At 36.1% G+C, this 25,394-nt stretch overlaps 1 protein-coding gene and 1 pseudogene across 2 annotated transcripts in view; both read right to left on the minus strand.

The window, feature by feature from the left end:
* The window catches only part of LOC309641685 (uncharacterized protein), a 406,435-nt gene that overhangs the window by 42,288 nt on the left and 338,753 nt on the right, over nt 1-25,394 (minus strand). The window lies entirely within an intron of this gene.
* Nucleotides 11-16,358, minus strand: LOC309641688 (large ribosomal subunit protein eL43 pseudogene; annotated as a pseudogene). The gene is made up of 2 exons (XR_014268592.1): nt 7,052-16,358; nt 11-6,904 (listed from the first exon to the last, which is right to left on the minus strand). The product of XR_014268592.1 is annotated as a large ribosomal subunit protein eL43 pseudogene (transcript).

The raw sequence follows: 25,394 nt of genomic DNA on the forward strand, positions 1-25,394 counted from the left end.
CATGTCTCTGCACATCACACAAGCAGAAGCACTGATGGCCTTTGTTGTTCCATACTATCTTTGCAAGGATGTTCGTATAGTGAACAGAGTTGGAAGCTAGAGATAGTGTCCCCTTCTAGAGTAGAGGGCAGACAAGCATACTGCCTATTATAAAAGGCTCAGGTTCCAAAGCCCAGGGTTTCTCTCCTGTAACACAACCCACTACGTATGCAGGTTCTCATGACCCTCTTCATGTAACCTTTTGGGAATTGGACTTCAGGAACCAGGAGACATGCTGACACTGGCTGTTGCTATGACCTTAAGTAATAATGTCTTTTATCCCTCTTGTGTTCCACCAGCATCTATGAAACTGTAGCAGGCTAAAATGTAGGAGGATAAGGCATCAGACCCCTCATGGTGCTTGATGGTTTTTCCTAAATCACACTTTAAATAATTAGAGCTAAGTATGTTCAAATGGCAAGAACTAAGTGGCATCTGTCTCCACAGTCACCATGCCTCTCAGCTATTTTCTGACCCAGATTGCTTCACTGATTTATATTCCTTTTCTGACTCCTATGGGCCTTTGATTCTGTGACCCCTGCTCAAGGCAGTAAGGTGCCATCAAAAGCATGGAATTAGATCTGTGTTTTAGAAAGACGATTCTGCTGACAATGTGTAGATGAATTATGGTGAGGGAAATCCAGAACGAAATGTTGGAGGACAAGGTAATATTCCAGAATACGAAGAATGAAATGACGAATACAGTAGATGAAAAGGAAATGTTTCCAAGGAATTATCAGGACTTGGTGCCATATTGGTATATCCTGTGTGGGAAAGAAGGACATTATGAATTATGCTTGTGAGCCATTGGATAGTAGTGATGCCCTTAATTGAAAGTGAAATTGGGAGGAACTTGATATAGCTTTGATGAAGAAAGGAGTCCAAGGAAACACTGAGGACCTGAAGGACCAAACTTATGGAACCTAAAGAAGATTTAGCTATAGATGTTAATAAGCAGTTAAGTCTATCACTCTGGAGCAGATTGGCAGATTGTCTATGGGTGAATTTCAGAGAGTTTGTAAAGCCTGAAAAAACAAATATAAATATAAAATTTAGTATACTTGTTACCTAGTTGTCTTTTTTCTTCTTCTTCCTGGTGTTGATGTCTTTCATTAGACTCTAAGGGGCCTCTGGTAAGTGTCTAGCAAAGGTTGGCTGGAGTTAAAGATTTGGGACTCATCCTGAAAATGGTTGAAATTATACTCTGGAATGTGTGTATGGTAAGAAGAGAAGAGAAGAGGGCTAAGAAAAGTAATTGGAGAAATAAACACAAAATATTTTGGGGAGACAGAAACAGGAAAGTTTCAGAAAAGAAAGCTAAGCCCTCAGAGGAGTCAAGTAGATGAAGGCCTGAAACAAGGCCATTAAATTTGGTGACTGGTAATTTAAGCAGGTCTGGAAGCCAGGCTTCAGTGGGATTTAAAAAAAAAAAAAAAAAAAAAAAGGAAGATTAGAAAGTGAGGGCAGCATGAATGAGCTATTTTTATGGGTTGTCTGACTCTGAGGATTAGGATGAAAGATTGGATTTTAAGGAAATTTGAGCGAATTATTCAGGATGATAAGAGACTTGAATATGTTGGAAATTGAAAAGGAGACACCAGAGGAATAAGGTAATTAAAGATGTTATAATAAGGGCAAAAGTTATGAATGTGTGAGTATTCAGAGCATGTTTAAATTCCTTACTTCTCCCCACCCCAGGCCCCATGCCCTCATCTCCACCCTAGCCTTATCAGCCACATTGCGGGAATTGTTGGAGAGGAGAACCAGATAAGAGACTGAAGGCTAGGGAAAAAGAAAAAGAAAGGATAGAAATTTACTGGCGAGAGCGTAGGGTAAGTTTGAAGGAAAAAGAAAAAGGCCCTCACCATAGGCAATTTATGATGGGGAATTGAAAGTCTGGAGGTAGAGAGAAAGAGGTATCAAAGCAGCAAGTGAGAAAGTGGTAGAACAAGAGAAACAGTGGAAAGTGGATTTAAAGAGTGGAACTGTGTATTTTATTTTATTTATTTATTTATTTGGCCGTGCCATGCATCATGCGGGATCTTAGTTCTCTGACCAGGGATCGAACCCGTGTCCCCTGCAATGGAAGCACGGAGTCTTAACCACTGGACCACCAGGGAAGTCCCTCGATTTTTAAACAAGACTTCCTTTCACGATTTTTGAGAACTGAAAGTAAAGATCTGGATTCCTTTTCACTCCCATCGTTTGCTAGAGTGTGTTTCTTTGAGTATCATGCCATATTTAGACTGGACTTCTTGGGGCTGCAATATTTATTTGGATTACACAAAAAATGAGGAGGTTACTTAACAGTACAGCTCTGAGTAGGACCAGAATTTTCTCTTCCAGAAGGTACATTGTACATTCAAGGCCCCAAATCCCAGCACAGTATAGCAGTAGTGTTTAGGCTGACAGGATGGACAATTATGAAGCCAGTGGTAGAAAGGAGATACAAGTGTTGAAAAGAAAATTTACATGTTCTTTACTTCTCATTTGAAAAGCCAGGAGAGTTGAAGGGCAAGAAAGATGGCGGAATGATTGTCTTCTATGGATTACTACCTTTGGCCCCTTCCACCCTAAGCTTGGGGAAAGAGAACAAAGATTGGAAATGGGGAGGTGGGTTGGGAGATGGGAACAGAACATCTATGAGTGAAGCAAAGCTAAGAATGAGGAGAAAAGTAGGAAAAATACCATTTGGCCAACTGTTCTTTCCTCTTTTCTTTCCCTGGAAACCAATCACATTGACACTCCTGTCCAACCCAAACTATTTTAGAGAGCGCTAAGGAAAGAAGAAAAGAAAAGGGAAAAGAGAAGATAAAACCTGAAGGGTTAAAACGCTTATTTAACTTCTCCTTCCATTTTCTTCTTCATTTTTACTTGGCACCATCCATGCCAACCTCAACCTGGAGCCTCCATCCACCAAGATTCTATTTGACTTGTGCCTATGTCGGCTCCTTAATGCCATACTGCTCTACTTCAAGATCCTAGAGCTAGCACCAGTGGCTTGAGAAATTCCATCTTCCTCTGGCTGTCTCATAGGAAGTGTTCCATAATCTAGGACTAAGATAGCAACAGGCAAGACATGCTGCTGATACCTGGAACTTAAAGTACAGAATTCCTGTTCCCTTATTCACATTGTTTCTGCCCTAGATTCTTTCTGATTCAGACAATACCTAGTATAATATAAGTGGGAGAGGGATAATCAAGAGAAGAGGGTGTTGCTTATATTTCAAAGGCCTCAGTTAGTTTTCTAACCATTTAGTAAAACACTTTGTTTGACCTCATTGCTTTTTGATATTTACTTAAAATTCAGCATTAGCGAAGTACCACTGTGAATTGTTTTATTTTTCCCTTTGTAATTTAACAACGACTGTTTTTAGTTGTATGAGGCTTTAGGGGCTACATGCAAGTACCTATTTTTCATTACATTTTAATTTATACAAACACTACAGAAAATAGGAAGATATTATCTCAGTAAATGGTAGCTATAAAAATTTGTGGGTTAAAACTCCACCATAGAAAAACATCTTTGAGGTTACTTTAAACAAAAGGTATAATCCCACACAATTGTGTGTATTCACTAAGTTTTTGGACAGATAATTTCAAAATTTCCAACTGAATTAAAACTTGTAGATTCATAGTTTGGTCTCAAATCACCCTAAATACCTGAAAAGTTTACTAGCTTAATGGAATGAGTTTACATAAAAAAAAGTGGATCATAATTTTTTTGTCCTGGCATAAAATCTTTTTATAACCTATCAGAAAAGTTAAAAAACCATGTTCATAAAATATTTGCTATCATTTGCCTGTGTGTTTCTAATTATTTCCATATCTTGGAACCAGTTTGTCTCCTGCAATCACATAAAATAAACAGCAAAACATGGTTTTTATTTGTTCAGATTTGAGCTGTAGACATTGCTTCTCAGTAATATTAAATAAGTTATTTAATTCGCTTCTGTTTAAATATTGATAAAGTTTATTATTTGTACTCCAGATTCTTCCACAACCTAGAATAATTTAGATAATTAATAGAATTTTTGATACATTTTAGAATAATTTAAATTAATATTTAATTCACAGTTCTGTTTGATATCATAAAAAGTAATGATAAATATGAGTATTTTGGCAACCCGTAATTCTTTAATAGCATTCTCTTATGGAGATAAAATGTTTAAATATTAATTAATTTAGTACTATCAGAACTGCATAGTTATTAGGTATTTCCAAATTTGGAAGAATTTTCATTACACAGGAACTGGGTAATGAAAACAGAAAACTAAAAGTCCTCCTCTAGTCCTTATAGGGGACAGATCAAATGAAATTTTCTAATAATCTGGAGATGTTTCATAATTGAACACTTAGTAGTCATTTCCAAAATAACAAATATAAGGCTTCATTATGAACTAGGATTTTCAAGTACATCCACGTCTGTCTCTATACCAAATAGGTTTTCATTACTCAAGTAGCATATGGTAGTAAATGAACCAAAAAGGAACATGTTGCATTATTTTTCTGCATTAAGTGCCGACATTATCTTTTTCACACTGTGTGTGTGGTTTTATGTAATGAGAATCCTTTTAGAGACAGTTTGGAGGTACACGCTCTATTCTAGCTGATACCTTTTTGAAGGAGCCCATTTTCAAAGTAACATACAGTGTGTGAATTATGCTCAATCTAATTATCATGCAGTACTTTGGGAATTTACTCCTAAATGGCTGCTATTAACATAAACAAGTCAATTTACATGTCACAGTGAGGTTCAGGTTAAAAGAAAATATATAATGGATTTCTGTATATTTGTGATCTATTTTAACTATGCTTTTATTAAAAAAAAAAAAAAGAAGATAAATAGATGTACTGATTTTTCTCCATATAAACTTTGCTCTTATAATAGCCATATGAATAGTTAGTGGTAGTTTTCACCATCAGTCACATATATTTTTTGAGTGCCTACTGTGTGTAAACATTGTTCTGGGCAAAAGCCTTCAAAGCAGATAGGTCTCTGCTCTGGCAACAACTACTCTGAACTAATTTTGCCTCAAATCTTTGCAATAACAACTTCAGAAATTTAGAGGAAAAAACACTACCATCAAAGGGCAGGGATGCCTGGCATACAAAGCGGGTATTTTTCTGTTTTGAAATGAGACCTTGTAATATGGAAGAAAACTTAAGTGTAATGCAAGTTAAATTTTTTTAATAAATTCAAATTAAAAACATTGAAATTGGTTAAAATGTGTCATTAAACTGATGAAGTCAGCAAGAAGATAGGCACTATGTAGTTAAAGGAGAAAAAAATTTACAACATGGATATAGAATCATTAACCCAAATTTTCCTCAATCTTTTAAAATTAGGATGATTCACCAAGCTCAGGGAAGAAGGCCAGAAGGAGTTATAAACATACTTTTCAGAGAGGTAAATAAGTATCATGAAAAAAAAGTTAGATTAATCTTGATGAGTGAGTCAATTTGAGCATTAAAGATACATGGTTATTCAGTTGTAATGTCTTTTTCCTGGCATTGCACCAGAGCATAGGCTATATTTTCAGGGAATTTAAGTTCTATGGAAGGAGGACATTTGACAAAGAAACATTTCCAAATAAGACAGTCGCAGGATCTCCTTTTCTGGAGGTATGTAGGGAAAAGCATTTTGGTTTTGGCTGTGTCTACAAAGCAGCCACATAAACTGAAAAATAAAACCTCATTCAAGCAAAAATTAGGGGTTCCTCATCTAATTCCAAATAATTGCAGTGGTTATTTTCTCTAGTTTTATCATTACTACATAGACATGTCTCTTGTTCTATCAAAAAGCCCAAGAATGGTTCTGGTTGGTGGCTTTCAAAATCAGAGAACCTTTATATGCACAAAAGCTGAAGCTGATTATGACATAAACTTTTAATTATAATCTAAGGGAAAAAATAAAAGCCAATGTATGTTGGTTGGAAGACCATGAGTTATTATCAGGGGGTATGACATCTAATTCATTCATCCATTCAATCATTCATTCTTTCAACAAATACTCATCGTGCATTTACTAAGGTAGGTGGGCAACAAGCAAACTTCAAGAAGTCTAACTTACATTCTAGGGCAACAAAATGGAGAGCAAAATAAAGATATTCTCTGCTTCAGGGACTCGGGGTTTGATCATTACAATAATAGCAAGAGGAGGAGAAGGAGGAAGTTGAGGCAGAGAAGGAAAAAGGGAAGGAAAAATTAATCTTCGCGTATATAGTAAGGCTGAGAACAGCGCTTGTTACAATGAAAAACCTCTTCTTTTCTAGTTTATATTTGCCTCTGAGTCATCTCAACCAAATATTTTATATTTTCCAACTATAGTGGTTACATTTTGCTTAATTTTCAGCACATTATTTTAATGGCACAACTTTGAATTTTGTTTTGAAACAAAAGCACTGCTACAGGATTAAGCTGCAAGTGTAGTTTTAAGATAGAAGGAGAGTGAACTCGATTTGGAAACAACTTTTCCGGCAACGGTATTTTTTTTTAATTATGAATTATCCAAGAATAGAGTCCAAATTCACTTTTGAAATTATCCCCTAGAATTCTAGCCTCCTTGAGATTTTCAGGATCTCCTTTGTAAAGATCCAAAATGACGACCAAACACTTTTTACATCTATTCATACCTTTATTACTTTAAAAAAAAAAAAAAAAAAAACCTTTTAAACTTGACTGATTTATTTCAAACACTCGTACAACTGAACTAAGAGGGCGGGGTAGGGGGGAAGGGAGTGTTTCTCCAGTACCCTTAAAAAGAATGTAGTGCTATTGTGTTCATAGTTTAATCTGCTGGGATTCCATAACCGAGGAAAGATGGGTGTCAGATCTCCACGCATAATCTTCAGTACATCCGGACCTGAGAAACGGGAGGTGGAGAAAACGAAAACAAGATAAAACTGAAGCAAGCTTGCCTTTAACTTTATAAGAATGTGAATCAAATAGTGTAGGGGGAAAAAAAAAGCCGTCATCAGTTTCAGGATTGGGGCTGAGACACCGACTCTACCTGGATTCCCTGTTTCTGCTCTGTGCAGATACAGCTAATGCACCACTGAAATGGGAGGCGGGTGGACGGGAAAGCCAGAGAAACTTTCTTTTTTTCTCCTCCATCAGATTGAAGTTAGAACAGGAGCCATACTTCAACAAAAAAAATAGAGAAACAAATGGGGACAGAACACCCACAAGTGCAATGGAAGCCCTTCACCCAGTCCTGGTAGAATGTTCTGGATCTGATACCCTTATAGTTATCTCAGAGCAAGTTAAGTGTCGCCTTCAAGATTAAATATTCTTTTATAGGGAAAAGATATGGCAACCAATACCCCTCTCTTCATCCTGCTTGATTAAATGGAGACTAACGATTCAAAGTAAATCATTTTTAGGGATTTAGACGCCAAGTTAAATAAGTAAGTTTTTCATTAGCATAATAAAAACACATGAAAATGCTGTTGTTACTGTACCCAATTTGAAGAAAACACTTAAATAGGAGAGACAATATATCAAAAACTGAAAGTTCCTACGAAATCAAATTAAGAGGTAACTGAATTACTTTTTGCAAAGTATCCATACCAAAAGGCTCTCACTAAATATAAATTTTAAGAGAATATTTTAAAATATTTTTAGATGTATTTTCATTGCAACTCTGAACTTTTTCTCTGATGACCCTTTAGATCTTAATACAATCCACGTCCTTATTTTCATCACCTGAGTCTCCTTTTTAAGTCAAACATTGGTTTCAGATTCTAAAAGTGCTGCTTTAATGTTCATAAATAGGGTAACACACTATCTGAAATAGAGATGGGCAGTTCTGTTTCTAGACTGTGGAGATTTGGCTTGTTTCTTTTTCTGTTTGTGTATGAGCTACCTGGCTTATCAGTTACTGGATAAAACTGGCTTTTCAATTACTGGTATTAATACATTTCAATTTATTTTAATCTCATTTCACGTTTTATTCCATCATCCAATCAAACATTTTCTAACTACTTTCTGAATTTGTTACCAAACTTTGATACCAAACATCATTTCCAAACTTTGCTTTTCCTTTTCACTTTACCATATACACAGTGTGAAGGTGCTGTGGTCTTAATTCCATCCTTCTCTCTTGATTTCAGACCATACCTTTAAAGTGTCCTTATTACTTGCTTTTTGTTTCTTTTCCACTTGTTGCTGTTGCTTTCCTGGGTTTGGTCTTAGTTTTTGTTTTTTGATGCTTGTTAACACTGCCTCACTTCGCTGGTTCAAAAAGAACTATTATTTGCTCTCTGAGTTTTCTGTTTCTCTTGGTGACTATCAGCTTCTGTTTCCTATTTTGGGGCAGAAAGGAAAAAGCCTGTGAATGATGGGCTCTGATTTCAAGACTAGCCCTTTAGAGCAACTTTCTAAAGTGCCAACCATTTAATTCAGAATCACTCAGGAATCTTTCAAGGAATGCAGATTCCTTGGCTCTCACCTTTTCCTTCCTGGCATAAGATGGGTTTTTTTTTTTTCTTTCTAAGAAAACAAAGGTTATTCTTAGATAACAGCTCCCAGGTTATTTCCTTTCTATAATCTATTTCTTTCTCTTTTAGCAGTCACTGAACTTTAGAAATCTCTGAGGATTTTTTTTGGGGGGGTTACATAAATAAATCCATTTATTACAGGCCAGCAGTGTTTCCCATGGTGAGCTTCTGATCTTTCCATTCCTTCTGTGTTCTGATGATGGACTTTTCTGTGACTGCAGAAGTGGTATTGTAGGGTCAGTACCACTGGCTACCATTTTCATGCAAGAACCACAGTGCCAGACACCCACAGCTAGCTCTCCCTCTTGGTTTTGTGACAGAAGGAGCAAGTGTACTTGGTGTGCTGGCTCATTTCAATTTTCTTCACCATTTTCCTGAGGGAGACACCATAACAGGTCCTGTCTTTACAGACAATTGCAACCTTCTTGGTGCATTTAGCCTTGTAACCACAAATTAGGTCCAAGATCAGAGATCTCTGAGGTTTTATCAGTGCCGTTGTTGATGTTGTTATTTTAATGAATAAAAACCATATGATCATCTCAATAGATACAGAAAAAGCGCTTTTGACAAAATTCAACATCATTTATGATCAAAACTCTCCAGAAAGTGGGCATAGAGGGAACCTACCTCAACATAATAAAGGTCATATATGACAAACCTACAGCTAACATCATACTTAACAGTGAAAAGCTGAAGGCATTTCCTCTAAGATCGGGGACAAGACAAGGATGGTGACTCTCGCTACTTTTATTCAACATAGTTTTGGAAGTCCTGGCCACAGCAATCAGAGAAGAAAAAGAAATAAAAGAAATGCAAACTGGAAAAGAAGAAGTAAAAATGTCACTCTTTCCAGATGACATGACACTGTACATAGAAAATACTGAAGATGCCACCAGAAAACTACTAGAACTCATCAATGAATTCAGTAAAGTTCAGAATACAAAATTAATATACAGAAATCTGTTGCACTTCTGTACACTGATGAACTATCAGAAACTATCAGAAAGAGAAATTAAGGAAACAATCCCATTTACCATATCACATCAAAAAGAATAAAATACCTAGGGATAAACCTACCTAAAGAGGTGAAAGACCTGTACTCAGAAAACTATAGGACACTGATGAAAGAAATTAAAGGCAACAAAAACAGATGGAAAAATATGCCATGTTCTTGGAGTGGAAGAATCAATACTGTGAAAATGACCATACTACCCAAAACAATCTACAGATTCCATGCAATCCCTATCAAAATACCAATGGCATTTTTCACAGAACTAGAACAAGTAATTTTTAAATTTGTATGGAAACACAAAAGACCCCAAATAGAAATAATAATCTTGAGAAGGAAGAATAGAGCTGGAGGAATCACACCCCCTGACTTTAAATTTCTTAAAAGACCTGTAGGACTTTTGTTTGTATTTTTTGTCCTCCTATGAGTTTTATTCTTTTCATTTTAAATTTATTTTTCTCCTTTATCAGGATTCTTCATTCTCATTTTCCTCCTACCAAAGCAATCATTCAAATGTATTTAACATATATTCTTTTGTTTTTATATGTTCTTGAAAATGTGTCTTGCTATTTTATGTGCACAAATTTCTAATTTACATAAATGTAATGTGTAACAAATTCTTGTTACTTTTTTACTCAGCATTATATTTTAAAGGTCCACGCATGTTTCTGGGTGTTCATCTGTATGGTTCATTATCTCTGAATGTCACCTAGTATAGCATGTGACCCAACACACTGGGTCTGTCTGCTCTTCCAGTGATGGTCACCCAGATTGCCTCCAACTCTGCTACCATAAATAACACTAGCATTAACATAATTTTACAAATCCCCTTTCAGCCTTGTCCGGGAATTTCTCTAGGATGTACACCCAGGACTGGAATTGCTGAGTGGTTGGTAAGTGTATCCTCAATTTGGCTAGATGCACCAGGTCACTTTCCAGAATGGCTACACCAACCCAGTGTGCCTACAGCACATAAGTCGGGTTATATATATGCATGTCTGCAACAGTTGGCTTTATCCAGCTTTCTAATTTTGTATTTTGGTGGTATAAACTCAAAAAAAAGTTTATAAAGAAAAGAGGAATATAACTAATCAACAGCTCTTACTGATTAGGACAAATGTTTCACATTGTAATAGATGCTGAAACTTTAAAGCAAATAATACAACTGCATTCAAAGAACATGCAATGTAATGGAAAAGAGGGACAGAAGACATGTGGAAAACCTTTGACAGCAGAATGAATACAATGTGGAGAAGCATAAATGGAGGCCATGTAGCCAGCAAGACTAGCAGAATCAGGGAAAGTTTTCTGCAGAAACTGACCCTGACATTTGAAGGGGTGAATACATTTGCCTGAAGAATGGTCCACCTCTGCTCAGGAAAGTTTATCCTCCTCGACTGAAAGTACATTGTCAGTAATCACACACATAGAATTACATCAACCCTGGACATCAAAGTCTCAGACCCCCTTGCATTTTTAAAGATGGGTAGCACTATGCTGGACATTCAGCCAAGGGAATAGCACATACAAAGGCAGTGGGAAGAGGATACACAAAAATTACAGAGATCAGCATGGACACTAGGCTAAGAATGTACTACCTGTTTTAAGTACATGTTCTCATTGAATCCCAGCAGTCTGGGATATTGGTGTTGGTCATCTTTTTTTCTTCACATTTTTTTTTAATTAGTGCCTTACAATTTTCAAAAGTTTCACATACATGATTTCATATAATCTCATAATAACCCTTTTCCCCCCACCCCTGTATTGCACCTCCCCCTTCCCTCTCCCCACTGGTAACCACTAGTTTGTTCTCTATATCTGTGAGTCTGCATCTTTTTTTTTATATTCACTAGTTTGTTGTGTTTTTTGGATTCCACATATAAGTGATATCATACAGTATTTGTCTTTCTCTGACTTATTTCACTTACCGTAATGCCCTCTGGGTCCATCCATGTTGCTGCAAATGGAAAAATTTCATTCTTTTTATGGCTGAGTAGTATTCCATTGTATACATATACCACATCTTCTTTATCCATTCATCTGCTGATGGACATTTAGGTTGCTTCCATGTCTTGGCTATTGTAAATAGTGCTGCTATGAACATTGGGATGCATGTATCTTTGTTTTTTTCAGCTATATGCCTAAGACTGGAATTGCTGGGTCACATGGTAGTTCTAGTTTTAATTTTTTGAGAACCCTGTATACTGTTTTCCACAGTGGCTGCACCAATTTACATTCCCACCAACAATGTACAAGGCTTCCTTTTTCTTCACATCCTCACCAACACTTCTTATTTGTGCTCTTTTTGATGATAGCCATTCTCACAAATATGAAGTCGCCTGGCAACCAACCAGACCAGGGGCCAATCAGCCTACCAGACTGCCCACATAGTTAGCCTGCCACAACAGAAGGACTCATGCAGCCCTCCTAGGGGAAATCCCTGGAATATATAGCTTGGGTGATGAGAGGGAAGTGCACTGCAGGGACACATAGGACTTCTACAGAGGGCACTTCTCCAAGTTCGAGAAATGTAACTAACCTACTACATATATAAAAATACCAATAGCGAAGAATGAACTAATGCCATTTGCAGCAACATGGATGGACCTAGAGATTGTCATACTGAGTGAAGTAAGTCAGACAGAGAAAGACAAATATCATATGATCTCACTTATACGTGGACTCTAAAAAAATGGTACAAATGAACTTATTTACAAAACAGAAATAGAGTCACAGATGTAGAAAACAAACTTATGCTTACCAAGGGGGAAGGGGTGGAGGCATAAATTGGGATATTGGGATTGACATATTCACACTACTGTATATAAAATAGATAACTAATAAGGATCTACTGCATAGCACAGGGAACTGTTCTCAATACTCTGTAATGACCTATATGGGAAAAGAATCTAAAAAAGAGTGGATATATGTATAACAGATTCACTTTGCTGTACAGCAGAAATTAACACAAAATTGTAAATCAACAATATTCCAATAAAAATTAAAAAAAATAAAATCCATGTTGTAAAAAAATAAATAAATAAAAATTTTAAATTCTTCCTGTTTAAAAAAAAATACCAATAGCAACTTAGACAAAATGAGGCAGCAGAGGAACGTGTTCCAGATGAAGGAACAAGATAAAACCCTAGAAGAAGAACTAAGCAAAGCAGAGATAGGCAATCTACCTGAGAAAGAGTGGTCATCATCTTTTTACATTAAGGAAACAAAGCCTCAGAAAAGTATATTTCCCAACACCATACAGCTAGTAAGTATTTGGCACAACCAGAATTTTAACAAATGTTTGTTTGACCTCAAAGTTAATGCTTGTTTGTTGTTGTTGTTGTTTTGTTTCCCTGGTCAAAAAGGTCATATAGATATAGAAAAAGTAAGAATTGATATGACTTGCCTATGGAACAAATGAATCCTATTTTAGTGAATTAGAAGCCAATTAATAAGGACCAAGGGCAGTCTGGCTTCTGTTTGATGATAATTTTCAACTACACTGTAAATTCTAGACACAGTTTTCTTTAAAATATTGACATGTGCCAATGGAATTTTAGAGCATACTTGGATGTCTGGAAAAGGAGACTCTATGTAATATACTAGTAAATGCTTCTAATGGGAAACTGGCGTACATTAATAGCCATCAAGGCCACATCCCCTGTAAGGCCTCTGAGCGGTAGAGATGATAGATAGACCCATAACCTGTAAAGGTGATATCATATAATATAACCTCTAATTACAATTAAACATTAATTAAATATTTTTCCAATTTTGTCCATTTCCTTGCAAAAAATTTTATAAATTAGCTTCTTTCTGTTTTCATAGTCCAGCTCTTAAAATTAGTAAGTAATTGCTGTTAGTCTTGTTTAAACTTGTTTAAATACAAAGTTCACAGTGAGATATTATTTTTGTAGATATTATACTTCAAATCAGATATCCTCTCAAAAGAAGGTATCATGAAAATTGAATCTGCCAGATCATCAACAAGCATTGCAGAGACATCTAATATTAAAAAATAACACTAAAGGAAATCCTGTGCTTTCCACATGACATATTCTGCATTCATAAGCGTGTAAAGGACAAGCTTCTTTTTTTGTGAGTAATACAATATTTCTTAAAAGCATGCATTTTTATATTCTTTATTGTTAATCAGAGAGCATACTGCTATTATACCATTAACTCACAAGAGATTTCTGACTATATTTTTATATTGATGACACAGTATCCAGCACTAAGCCAGCTGAAAAAAACAGACACCCTCTTATGTTAAAGTAAATTGGAATGATTTGGATCAAAGGCAGAGATATTTAGATTGAGGAACTAAATCCCCCCTTGAGACAATCTATAAAGGTTCTCTTCTAAACCTAGATATTGAAGCTAAAATTAAGCAGTTCTTTTAGCTTAAATAGAATGTGCTCAAGCTGACATAAAGTTGCAGGGAAGACTCCTGTCTGTATCCCTCACAGTTTGAAAATTCTAATGATCTGAAGTTTGAGATGGAACAGATTCTTCAATGTTTGTCTTCAAATGACCTGTGACTACTTGAGGCTAAGTGTGTACAAAGCTAACCTGAGACCAGAGATTCTAGGAATTTCCTGACAATATCCCTATTCAAAAATTTGGTCTCTGCCATGGCCAAGTGAGAAGAGTTTTTAAACCAAAATTCTTCTAATCAGTTATTAAAACTGTTATAAAATTTCTTATTTGTCATTGCTATATCAGGACTTCACCAACTGAAGATGGCCAGAAACTAAATTCAAAATAATTTAAACCAACACAATATTGTAAGTCAACTATGCTTCAATTAAAAAAAAAAATGAAGTTAAAAAAACATTTTAAACCAGTTTCCCAACCTGTACTGTATCAGTTACCTGCAGAGCCTGTTAAACCTTTGGGCCTATCCCCAAATGTTCTGATTCAGAAATGAGCATTTCTAACAAGTTCTCAGATGAAGTTAATGCTGCGGCTCCAGGGATCACTAACTTGAACAAGTAAATAAAAAACAAAAAAAGCTCATGTGATTTTTAAGTCCAGTGGTCCAGGAGTCCTATTGCTGCTCCAGGTCTGGGTGGCCCAAAGGGAGGAACTTAAATACTGTAATGAGAGCTCTAACTCTCCAATTATTAGTCAGATTCACTCTGTGTAAGCATTAAGTGGTCACTGGCACACCCATAATCATGGTATACAAGATAAGCAAATTCACCGCAAAGAGACAGTCTTACCCAATTCTCTGTAAGGAAAGTTCTGGGGAAGGCTCTGTTTGGTCTTAGCTTATTCACATGCCTATTTTTGGGGGGGAAAAAATGACTGAGCCTAGGGTGATGATGAATTGTGATTGTGCAGGTCTAGGCCATGTGCATGGCCATGTGTCCAGAAGAAGTTCCTTCAATAGGCTTGGTCATTTCAATCTTCTTTCTTTTAGAGTGATTTGTGTCCATAAAATTCCTCAGCCCTTCACGCGAGTGTGCTTTGGCATGGCAGCTCCTTGGCAAGATTATGCCTGCAAACATCCATATCCCGTTTGGAAAGATAGTCTTGACCCTCGCCCTGGGACCTACGTGTAAGTATAGAGTTTAAGTTACCTTAATGACAATTTTTTAATCTTTAGTAATGTTCTAATTATGACAGTAGCAAATTTTAAACAGTCTCTGACAGTGTTATTACCAGTCCAGAAAAGAAAGAATTCAAACAATATGAAAACTGGTGATGCAGATGAACACAGATTTGTAGTTCAGCAGTTCGACTGATTTCTCTCCTAAGCATAAGGTAAACTCGTTCACATTCAGAGGCTCTTTAAATGACATGATTTAATGTGACTAAAAGATGTACAGATGGCACTACACTGCCTCTACTGGGAGGAGAGGTCAGACAGCAATTGGCTCTAACACAACCCATGCTAATGTATAGCTACAAGCTGCCACATCGGGGTCCATCCTTCCAAGAGCCTGTTAGGTGAAATAATCAAGCACTGTGACAGTACTCCCCAGATGCAGGAAAACATGGTGACGTTAATGCTACCCTAAGTAATGTCAGACACTCACAGAATGACTATTCAGGAGCAAGATTTTAAAAGTTGATTACCTATTTATTTGCCTAATAAGAAACCAAATATTATAGAATATTAAAAAGAATATATATATGTATATATTTAACGGAATCACTTTGCTGTACAGCAGAAATTAACACAACATTGTAAATCAACTCTACTTCAATTAAAAAATAAATAATTTTTTAATTTAAAAAAGAAACCAAATACTATAAATATTAGGTGAGAAATCTAATTTGAATCCAACATCCTATCGATCACTGAATTTTTTCATAGGAGCACTGAAGGATGACATTTAAAATCACAGCAGCATTGGTATTTATACTTTTAATACATATTATCAAATGTTAATTTGTATACTACATACTTTAAATAATAAGAATGAGAGAGTTAAACCAATCAAACAACACAAAATTCCATTGATATAGATAAAGGATAGTTGGTACTACCTTGATATTCTAAACTCAAACTTGGCCTCATAAACTAATGAGTGCCTTATGGAAAATGACAATTGAAACACTGTGGCTTTCAAAATATTAAAGACCAGAAAAAGGTCATTGTCAAGAAGAAAAAGTTACTCATCATTTATTTCATGAAAGAATCTGTACAAACTACAGGTATGCAAGGACCAAAGAGACACATTCATTAGACAGAATATGACTACATATAATTCCATCTATAAGAAATATTAAATTTGGTGATATGATTTGTGATGGAAGTAGCCCAACCTACAGTTGCATCTGAAAAGCAAAATGTAAAATACTTACATTTTCCAGTTTAGAAGCAATGCCTTTTCCAACTAACAGGAGATAAGGGGCATGTTCTCCTACCTCCTCATTATTGAAGAGAGAAAAATGGACAATGAAAGGCAAAACGAGACCTGGAAAGGACAAGTGACTACTGAGAATCGCCAAAGAAACTAGCAGCAGAATTAGAACAAGAATACAGGTCTTGTCTACCAGATCTGTTCTCATTCTACCATAACGTTCTTCTATGTCTCAGCCATCTGCTTGTGGGCTAACTTAAAACAATTAATTACAGTAGTTGGGATTACTAAGTACTGTGATCATTTACTTCCAGCTCCCAGTCAACAAGCTGTGATGTATTTTCAGTTCCATTTTGCACGTAAGGTAATTGGGATCAGGTGATATGTCAAATACTAAACATCTGGTTGGCTTTGAAAGAAAGACCATAAGTCAGATCTCCTTTTTCTGCTGCAGTATGTTGTCTTTCAAAATAACTATGCCCTTAACTGGGCTTGAACCACCAACATAGCAATTAAAAGCAAAACATATAAATAATTGTAAAGAGATTTTGGTTAAAGCTCACATTACAGGAGATGTTCAACTTCACACTCTCTTAGAGCCACTCCCCTCATTCTTTTAAATTCTGTTGGTTACTGTGATATTGCTAAATAAATTGTTCAATCTCTCATTTCTTAATTCATTAGCAATAAAATATATTTTCAACTTCCTGGCACTGAAGATGGGAATGTAAGTCACATTCTTTCATTTCTCTTTAGCCCATTCTCCAGGCAATTTAAAAATTATTAGTTAAATGCTTCCATCATTCCCATTGTAAGTGTAAATAATATATTTAAACCTCTAGTACTTGTTCCAGCAATTATAGATGGTATGACTCCAGTGGTGTCTCTGCTATATTAAGATGATGTTAATACACTTACTCTTTTCTTCCTGTCTCCTCTTTAGCCCCTTCATCATATCTATAATTATCCCTTGCATCTCTGTGCTTCAGTGAGATAGGCCATCATTGACTGTATTGTTTTTATCTAGTTTTGATATCAAAATATGCTAATCTGATAAAAGTTAGTTGGAAAGTCTCTCCTCCTTTTCTCTTCTCTGGAAGAGTATATGCAAGATTGAAACTATTTGTTCCATGAATATTTGGTAGAATTCAACTATAAAATTATCTGGGTTTGTTGCTTTTTTGTAAAAAAATCTGATTTCTTTTATTGAAAAACCTGTTCTGGTTTACATGCTCAACTGAAGGTGAATACCCAGACCTCACACACAACTGGTTCTTCTGGAACAGCTTTTCCTGGGGAGACTTCACAGTAGCTAACCTGAGTTTCCACCATTGTTCTATGTAGTCTGGAGCAGTATACAGGATCTTGCAAGGCTATACATCAAATTTCCATATGAGAAACCCTGGTCCCTAGGCTTCGAAGTTTCTAAGTTGCATGATTAGGGAAGAGCTAGCCTCCTTGGTGAAAACGCAGAAGAGTCTATAACAGCAAAAAGATATGGTAGCTTCTTCAACATTCATGGTCTGGAAGAGATGTGATCAAGAGCTGGGATTCAAGCCCTGAAATTACAGCAGTGTGATCAAGCGGAACCTTTGTGCCCTGTACTTTATGACTACCTTAGCTTTTAAAGATTGGGGAGCACCAACTTTTTCCCTGGTCAGAATCCCAAAACTTGTGATTCAGCTACATGATATGATGAACCAGCATCCCGATCTACTCTGTCAGCATTCTTCCAGAACTGATTATATTAAGCACAAGGCCCTGACCAGTTTTCATGGAATTTTTCTTGAGACCAGACTCCTTTTCTGGGAAAGCCAGGCCGTAGGAAATGCACAAGTCTTGGACATTGTTGACCCTTACCTCTTAGGTTTTCTGTTTTTTCTTACATCATTTTTTCTAAATAGCTTTTTTAAAGGTATTTATTTCATTGAGTTTATCAAATTTCTTAGGACAAAATTCTCATACTATTCACATTACTTTTTAAATTTCTCCTTTTAAGAAAATTAATTTGCCAATTATTTATTTTATGGTTTTCAAAGAAGCAGATTTTTAACTTTGTTTTTCTATTACTGTAGTTTTGTTTTTATATTCATTGATTTCATTTACCTAACAAATGTTGACTGAGTTCCAACTATTGGCTAAGCATTCTTCTAGGTACTGGGAAAAAATAGGTTAAAAATCCCTCATGTGATCAAATATGTCATTCTAATATAAATGACACAAACATGTAAGGTATATTCTGTGTTAAATGGGATATATTCAATGGAGAAAAATATATCAGAGTAGAGGAGTTAAGAAGAATGAGAATAGAGGTGTAATTTTGTAAAACGGAGTTGAGAAAGGCCTCACAGAGAAGATCACATTGGGGAAAGACCTGAATAAGAGCAGGAAATGAACCATGTTTCTCTCAGAAAAGCATTGTATGTGGAAGTGTCAGCATGCTCCTGGTGTGAGAGCAATGCTTGGTGTTTTTGAGGTTCATCAGAATCCTTGTGTGACTGGTGTGGAGGAAGCAAAAGAGAAAGAAGGGAATGAGAGGGAGATGTTTGCCCTTACTTCATTATTCCTTTTCTTCTACTTTCTTTGGATTTAGTTTGATGATACTTTTTTCTAATTTCTTGAGTTGAATACTTTGCACAATAATTTTTAGGTTTTCGTCTTTACTGATGTAAGTATTTGGGACTACACATTTTCCTCAAAATACATGACTTTTGCTACATTAGTTGCATTTTATATTTTATGCTTATTATTTTGTTACAATAATAGTCCAATGTCACACTGACAGGTGTGAGGTGATATCTCATTGTGGTTTTGATTTGAATTTCTCTGATGATTAACAATGTTGAGCATCTTTTCATGGGCCTGTTGGCCATCTATATGTCTTCTTTTGCAAGATTTTTATTCAGGTCTTCTGCCTGTTTTTAATCAAGTTGTTTGTTTTTTGAAACTGAGTTGTATGAGCTGTTTATATATTTTGGGTATTAACCCCTTTTGGGACATACCATTTGCAAATATTTTATCCCATTCAGATGGCTGTCTTTTCATTTTGTCAGTGGTCTCTTTTAATGTGCAAAAGTTTTCAAGCTTAATTAGGGCCCATTTGATTATTTTTGCTTTTGTTTTCTTTGTCTGAGGAGACAGATCCAAAAAAATATTGCTAAGACTTAAGTCAGAGAGTGTTCTGCCTATGTTTTCTTTTAAGAGTTTTATAGTTTTTGGTCTTTGATTTTGGTCTTTAATCCATTTTTAGTCTCTTTTTATATATAAAGTGAGAAGATGTTCTAATTTCATTCTTTTACATGTAGCTACCCAGTTTTCCCAGCACCACTTACTGAGGACACTGTCTTTTCCCCATTTTATATTTTGCCTCTTCTGTCATAGCTTAATAGACCATATGTGTATGGGTTTATTTCTGGGCTCTCTATTCTGTTCCATTGATCTCTGCATCTGTTTTTGTGCCAGTACCATACTGGTTTTCTTTTTTTAACTTTTTGTTTTATATTGGAGTATAGTTGATTAACAATGCTATATTAGTTTCAGGTGTACAGCAAAGTGATTCCATTATACATATACCTGTATCTATTCTTTTTCAAATTCTTTTCCCATTTAGGTTGTTACATAATATTGAGCAGAGTTTCCTGTGCTGTACAGTAGGTCCTTTTTGGTTAACCATTTTAAATATAGCAGTGTGTACATGTCAATCCCAAAGTACCATACTCTTTTGATTACTGTAGCTTTGTAGTATAGTCTGAAGTCAGGGAGCCTGATTGGCTCTTATTTTTGAAATTAAGCTTCCATGAATTTCAACTTGCTGCCATTGCATGATTGCTATTTCAATCTCTATGGCTGACTGGGAGTTCATGGAGACTAGAGCATCATCTTAATCACCTTGTTTCCAGAGTAAAATGAGATACCTAATGTATAGTAGATCCTCAAAATAGATATTTGTTGGGTGAGTAGAGTTTATTATTGCCACCATTGTTCTATTTATTGATTTTCTAGATTGCATTCTCTTTTTTTCTCTTGGTTATTTGTCTTTCTATTGTTGGTTTATTATTTGCTTCCCTGTCAGGAAAAACAAAACCACCTTATAAAAAGGTTTTGTGACTACTTAGAAATCAGATTTTTAGGTGTTTCTTTGTAAGTTTCTTCTATTTGTAGTATCTAACTGGACTGGGAATTCAGTTCTGCTTTATAAAAATGAGAAGATTTGTTTTTATTTTTTTTTATGTTGCACTTTTAAGAGAATAAGAGGAGAAGTAAACCCCAAAAACACAGAAGGCTAAAGACTGATTTTCAGAAAACCCTTACAAATGAACATTTTTAAAAGAACCGGGATATTTAATATGAAATTTATATGTTTACAGTGCTGTGTTGCTGATCCTGTCCATTTCCCCAAGTACCGTTAAACTTGGCTAACACCAAAAAGTCTTTTGTGAGAAGTTTACCTATGACAGCAGGTAAGCAAAATGAGTTCCATCTCTAGGACAATATGATGGAAGAGGGGCAGCTTGAACAGCGTACCAAAATGACTCATAGCTGACCTACTTTGAAAGAGGCAAAAATCTCAAATAGGACATTCCTTCTTGCACTGGACTTTCCACTGAACATTAAATAAAGATTGAATCCAATCTTTCTTAGATTTTAAGAGGCAGTTGACAGTTGAGCATTAGTTAGCTGTAGAAAAGAATGAAGAAGTTTCTATGATTGTTCAAATGCAGTTGAGTAGTAGAGAAGTAAGTTAGTAGGTTTGCAACAAAACAAAACAAGACAACTAAAATATATACTTGGAAGATACTTGTTTGTATTAACCTTTTTGGAAACTACTAAAATTAACATTAAGAAAGATTCGGTTTATACTACACAGAAAGGAAAAAACAAATTTGGAACTAAAAACTGTTTCATGCATTTAACTTATCTTTAAACTTAAAAGTTTACATGTTATTTTTTAGGTTATATATGAATAAGACAGATGCTACTTTTGAGCTCTGGGTGTTCAAAGAAAATGGCTGGTAATCTACTTAGCTGAGGACATTAAGTTTTACCTATGCTCAGAAAAATATCAGGAAGACATTTTTACCGATTTTACCAAAACAGCAGGATAAACTTCAAACTAATCTTTCTCTTTTAGCAAAACCACATATAAAAGTGAATGAATATAAAATCTTAATATAATTCCCTAGATTTGAAGAGCATCTTTCTTCCAAGAGCTTAAAGCAATTTGCTTTATGTTCTTATTCAATCTAGAAACCCTTCTGTGACGAAGATATGCATTACATAATAGACAAATATGTATTTTTACCCTCATTCTATGAATAGGAGAATTAATACTTGCTAGATTAAGACTGATTGGCTCAAGATTACAAAACTAAATCCAGATCTCCTGATTTCCCGGCCAGATCTCTTTCCAAAGACTTTATTTACACTTTAAGCAATGCAGAAATCCCCTTTTCTCCCACTTGATTTCAGTGGATGACCTTGACTGCTTGTCAGGCAGATGCCATGCTGTCTTCTAAAAACTAGATTCTTTCTCCCTTCCATATTTCCATCCATGTGGAATGCACTTTCTCCCTTTGATGTATTCAAATCCTTCCTTCAGGTCCCACCTCATCTAAAAATTATCCTCTGACTAAAGAGGCTCAACTTCTGTTGGTTCAACCAAAAAAATGACTACATTTAACCAATGTGTATAACCAACCATAACCATGATTCTGGTATGGTAACAATATCAGCATATTTCAGAAGAAAGTACACCATTAGGTTGTCTTCTCTGAGGACAGGGACCATGTTTTAGTCATTTCTGTTTATTCAGTCCCTACATAGGGCTAGAAATACAGTAGACAATGAGTGTAAATGCTTGCTGAGAGAAGGTTGTTGTATAGACAATGTTGATATATTGTCCTTTCTGAATATTTATGGAATAGTTGAAATATAGACCAACAACTATTATTATACACTTATGTTAATATGTTTAAATCACAGAGCACAATATCAATTCAGTTGATGGTAAATAAAGCTGGCAACTACCTCACAACCACTGCTGGCTCCCTGCCCATCCTGCAATGTCTTTGATGTCTGTCAACTACGTTATGATGGTTAAAGGTGTGAAGAGTCTTTTTAGCTGTGCCCTCATCACATCACACCACTTCTTAGTCTCTAGCTCCATTCCCTGGGGTTATCCCCCTTTCCACTCTTTTGGTTATTCTCCACAAGCTGCTTGTATATTACCAAGTCCTCACTGGATTTGGAGCAGGGATACAAGATTGGAGGCATGTGGTGGTAGATTGTAAGATGGCAGTTGAGGTATCTACTTCCTCTTTCTGGCCATGATCATTTTTTCCTCCCTTTTCCAATATCTTCTACTCTTCTGAACTGTGAGACAGGAATTAGAGTTTTCCAGGTGGTTATGGGTTTTCTGTTTTACTGTACCATTTGACCTGTGGCTCTCTAGGTACCTAACAAGGAATCAGACACATAGTAGATGCTTGGTAAATACTAATTAATTCATCAGACCCCTGGAAAGGGAGTTCAACAGAGGCACTTCTGAAATACCAGAAGGAAGAGCCAAGGTGACTGATGTTAATAAGAATTACTATTCATCCCCCAAATCAGCAATAGAATTGCTACTTCCAAAATCAATTCTTAACCAACATAAACCCAATATAGCAAACCATATTTCTATTTAGTTCGATTGTTGTCTATTCTACTCCTCTTAGAAGCATAAAAAATGCTTTTTAGTAGGAATCACAGAACCATAAACTTCCTACTTTTCCATCTTCTTGGCTAACTGGAATAGGAAAACGGAAACGGTACTGCCATTAAAACTGAAGTTATGTAAGAGATACTGAGATCATCAAAAGCACTGGGATTCGTTTATCTATGAATAATTAAGAATCAAGTTTAAAAAGTGTGTTTTAAAAGATGGCAGATCCCCAATAGCCTAGAGATTTCAGCACTTGCATTTTTAAAATTATGTTCGTCAGCTTTAATACAAAAGGCAAAGATTTCAAACTGAGAACTCATTGATTCTCTTACTCTTCCTTTTCACTGTTCATTAAAAAAAATAGGTGTGGGACTCTCTCACCCATTTTTATGAACATTCTTTAACATTCATTGAACAATTCATGTATATGCTAAGCCTTGTTAGGGAGATAGCATCGGTTTTGCATTTTCCACGGTCTTGAAAAGGCACCTTCTGAGACATTTGCTGCTGTAATCCATAAACGGATCATGATTGTACCCTTTGTTTCACCTTAAGCCAAAAGCAGCTCAAGTTAAATGCCAAGCTTCCCTGAGTTACAAATTTAGAATCTCTCCCAGGTGCTTGCTCACAGGGTGCATTAGCCCACTGCCCGGGTTGATTAGCACGCTCTCTCCAAGTAGTATATTGACTACCATATGCACTTATCATTTATCATACTTATATTCGTTTTATTCTTATCCCAATAATGACAGCTTTCATGTAAAATGAAAGGAGAAAATACGATTAATATGTTCTCAGTACACCTTTCACATCATGCACAAGCACACGGGCTTCTGAATCAAACACGTGTCTTCTCTGAATTTGGATTTTAGTCTCATTATTATTATGACTCTCATTCAAAAATAATCTGAAGATAACCATTTGTTGTGTCTTCAGAAATGGTCAAGCAATAAAGCTGGCAGTGGGGTAGGGACAGCAAGGAAAGGGGATAGAGGTTTCTGATTTGAGTTGTCAGTGAGGGGAAAAGCAATGACAATGGAAAATTAAGCCAGTCATCTGGCCTAAGACAATGCTTGTTTTCAAGCTTAATCATTGGAGAATATATCGGAGGTATGTATACAGCTTTGGGGTCAAGTAATTTTGAAAGTCCGTTTTGGTGTGGATAGCCAAGAGCCTTAACAAGTTTGAATGAAATCCAACAAGGGCAAACTCTTTTAAGTATGTATTCTACTGGTTCAGAAATGACAGAGCGGATGGCAGCTGGTAATGCAACTCCCCTCTCAGGAAATCTAAAATTAGAAACCTTCCTTACCGTCTTCACCTGGAGCTGCAAAGACACTTTTGCATGTCCTGTCAATTTAATGACATTTTTCCTTCTTGCTATTGGGCATATGATGGTTAAATAGAAAACAATTTTTGAGCAGCTGCTGCAAGTAGGGCGGGAAGGATGAGAAGATGTTTACTGGTGTTACTCAAGGAATGTCATGGTGTTTATAGTTAACAGTCTACGAAGGATGCCTTTCCAACTGGAACTTGCTCAGGAGGGATCCTTTCTGTGGAAGGTTGTGGAACAAATCTCTCACTCTGGTCCGGGATGGCACAGAATGCTCAGGTTAGACACAGAGCTGCTGAGCCTCTTATTTCCCTATAGAAATAAGATGACAAAGATTGCTACTTAAAATTAACTTGAGGCCACTGCATTCTTCATGATTTGAGAATAGCAAATAGCAACACAAACCGTGAAGCAAGGACATGACCAGTCAAAACACACAGAACACAGTCAAGAATGGTGTAGGAGGAATGTCAGCAATGCCGGAAAACAGAGGAGCTAGCTAGAAATCCACCAAAGGGCTCTCTCCAGTTCTTAGAGAGGAATACGAAAAATTGGTATGAGAAGCCCAAAGTATTACTTTTATAATTGTATATATTTATGCCTAATTTATTTCACAGCATAGTGAATAGAATTCTCCTTCCAGAGTGTGTGGTCAGACATGCCAAAATTTTCTTTGGTTGTGTTCCTAATGCCCTCCATTTACAGCAGGGTTTCTTAACCATAGCACGATTGATATTTTGGACCAGAAAATTCTTTCTGTGGGTGGAATGCCCTGTACATTGTAAGACGTTTAGCAGCATCCTAGGCCTCTACTCACTTTATGTCAGCACTAACCCCATGGGAGTGACAATAAAAACATCTCTAGACACTGCCAAATGTCCTGGGGAGGGAGGGATGCAGAGACTAGATTGCTCCCTTTGAGAACCACTGACTTAGAGGGCTATATAAGCCTTATCTTATACTAAAGTCAAGATTCTAGCCGACAGATTTGAAA

This window comes from Balaenoptera physalus (genome assembly GCF_965194825.1).
Source record: "Balaenoptera physalus genome assembly, chromosome: 13".
Classification (NCBI taxonomy): domain Eukaryota; kingdom Metazoa; phylum Chordata; class Mammalia; order Artiodactyla; family Balaenopteridae; genus Balaenoptera; species Balaenoptera physalus.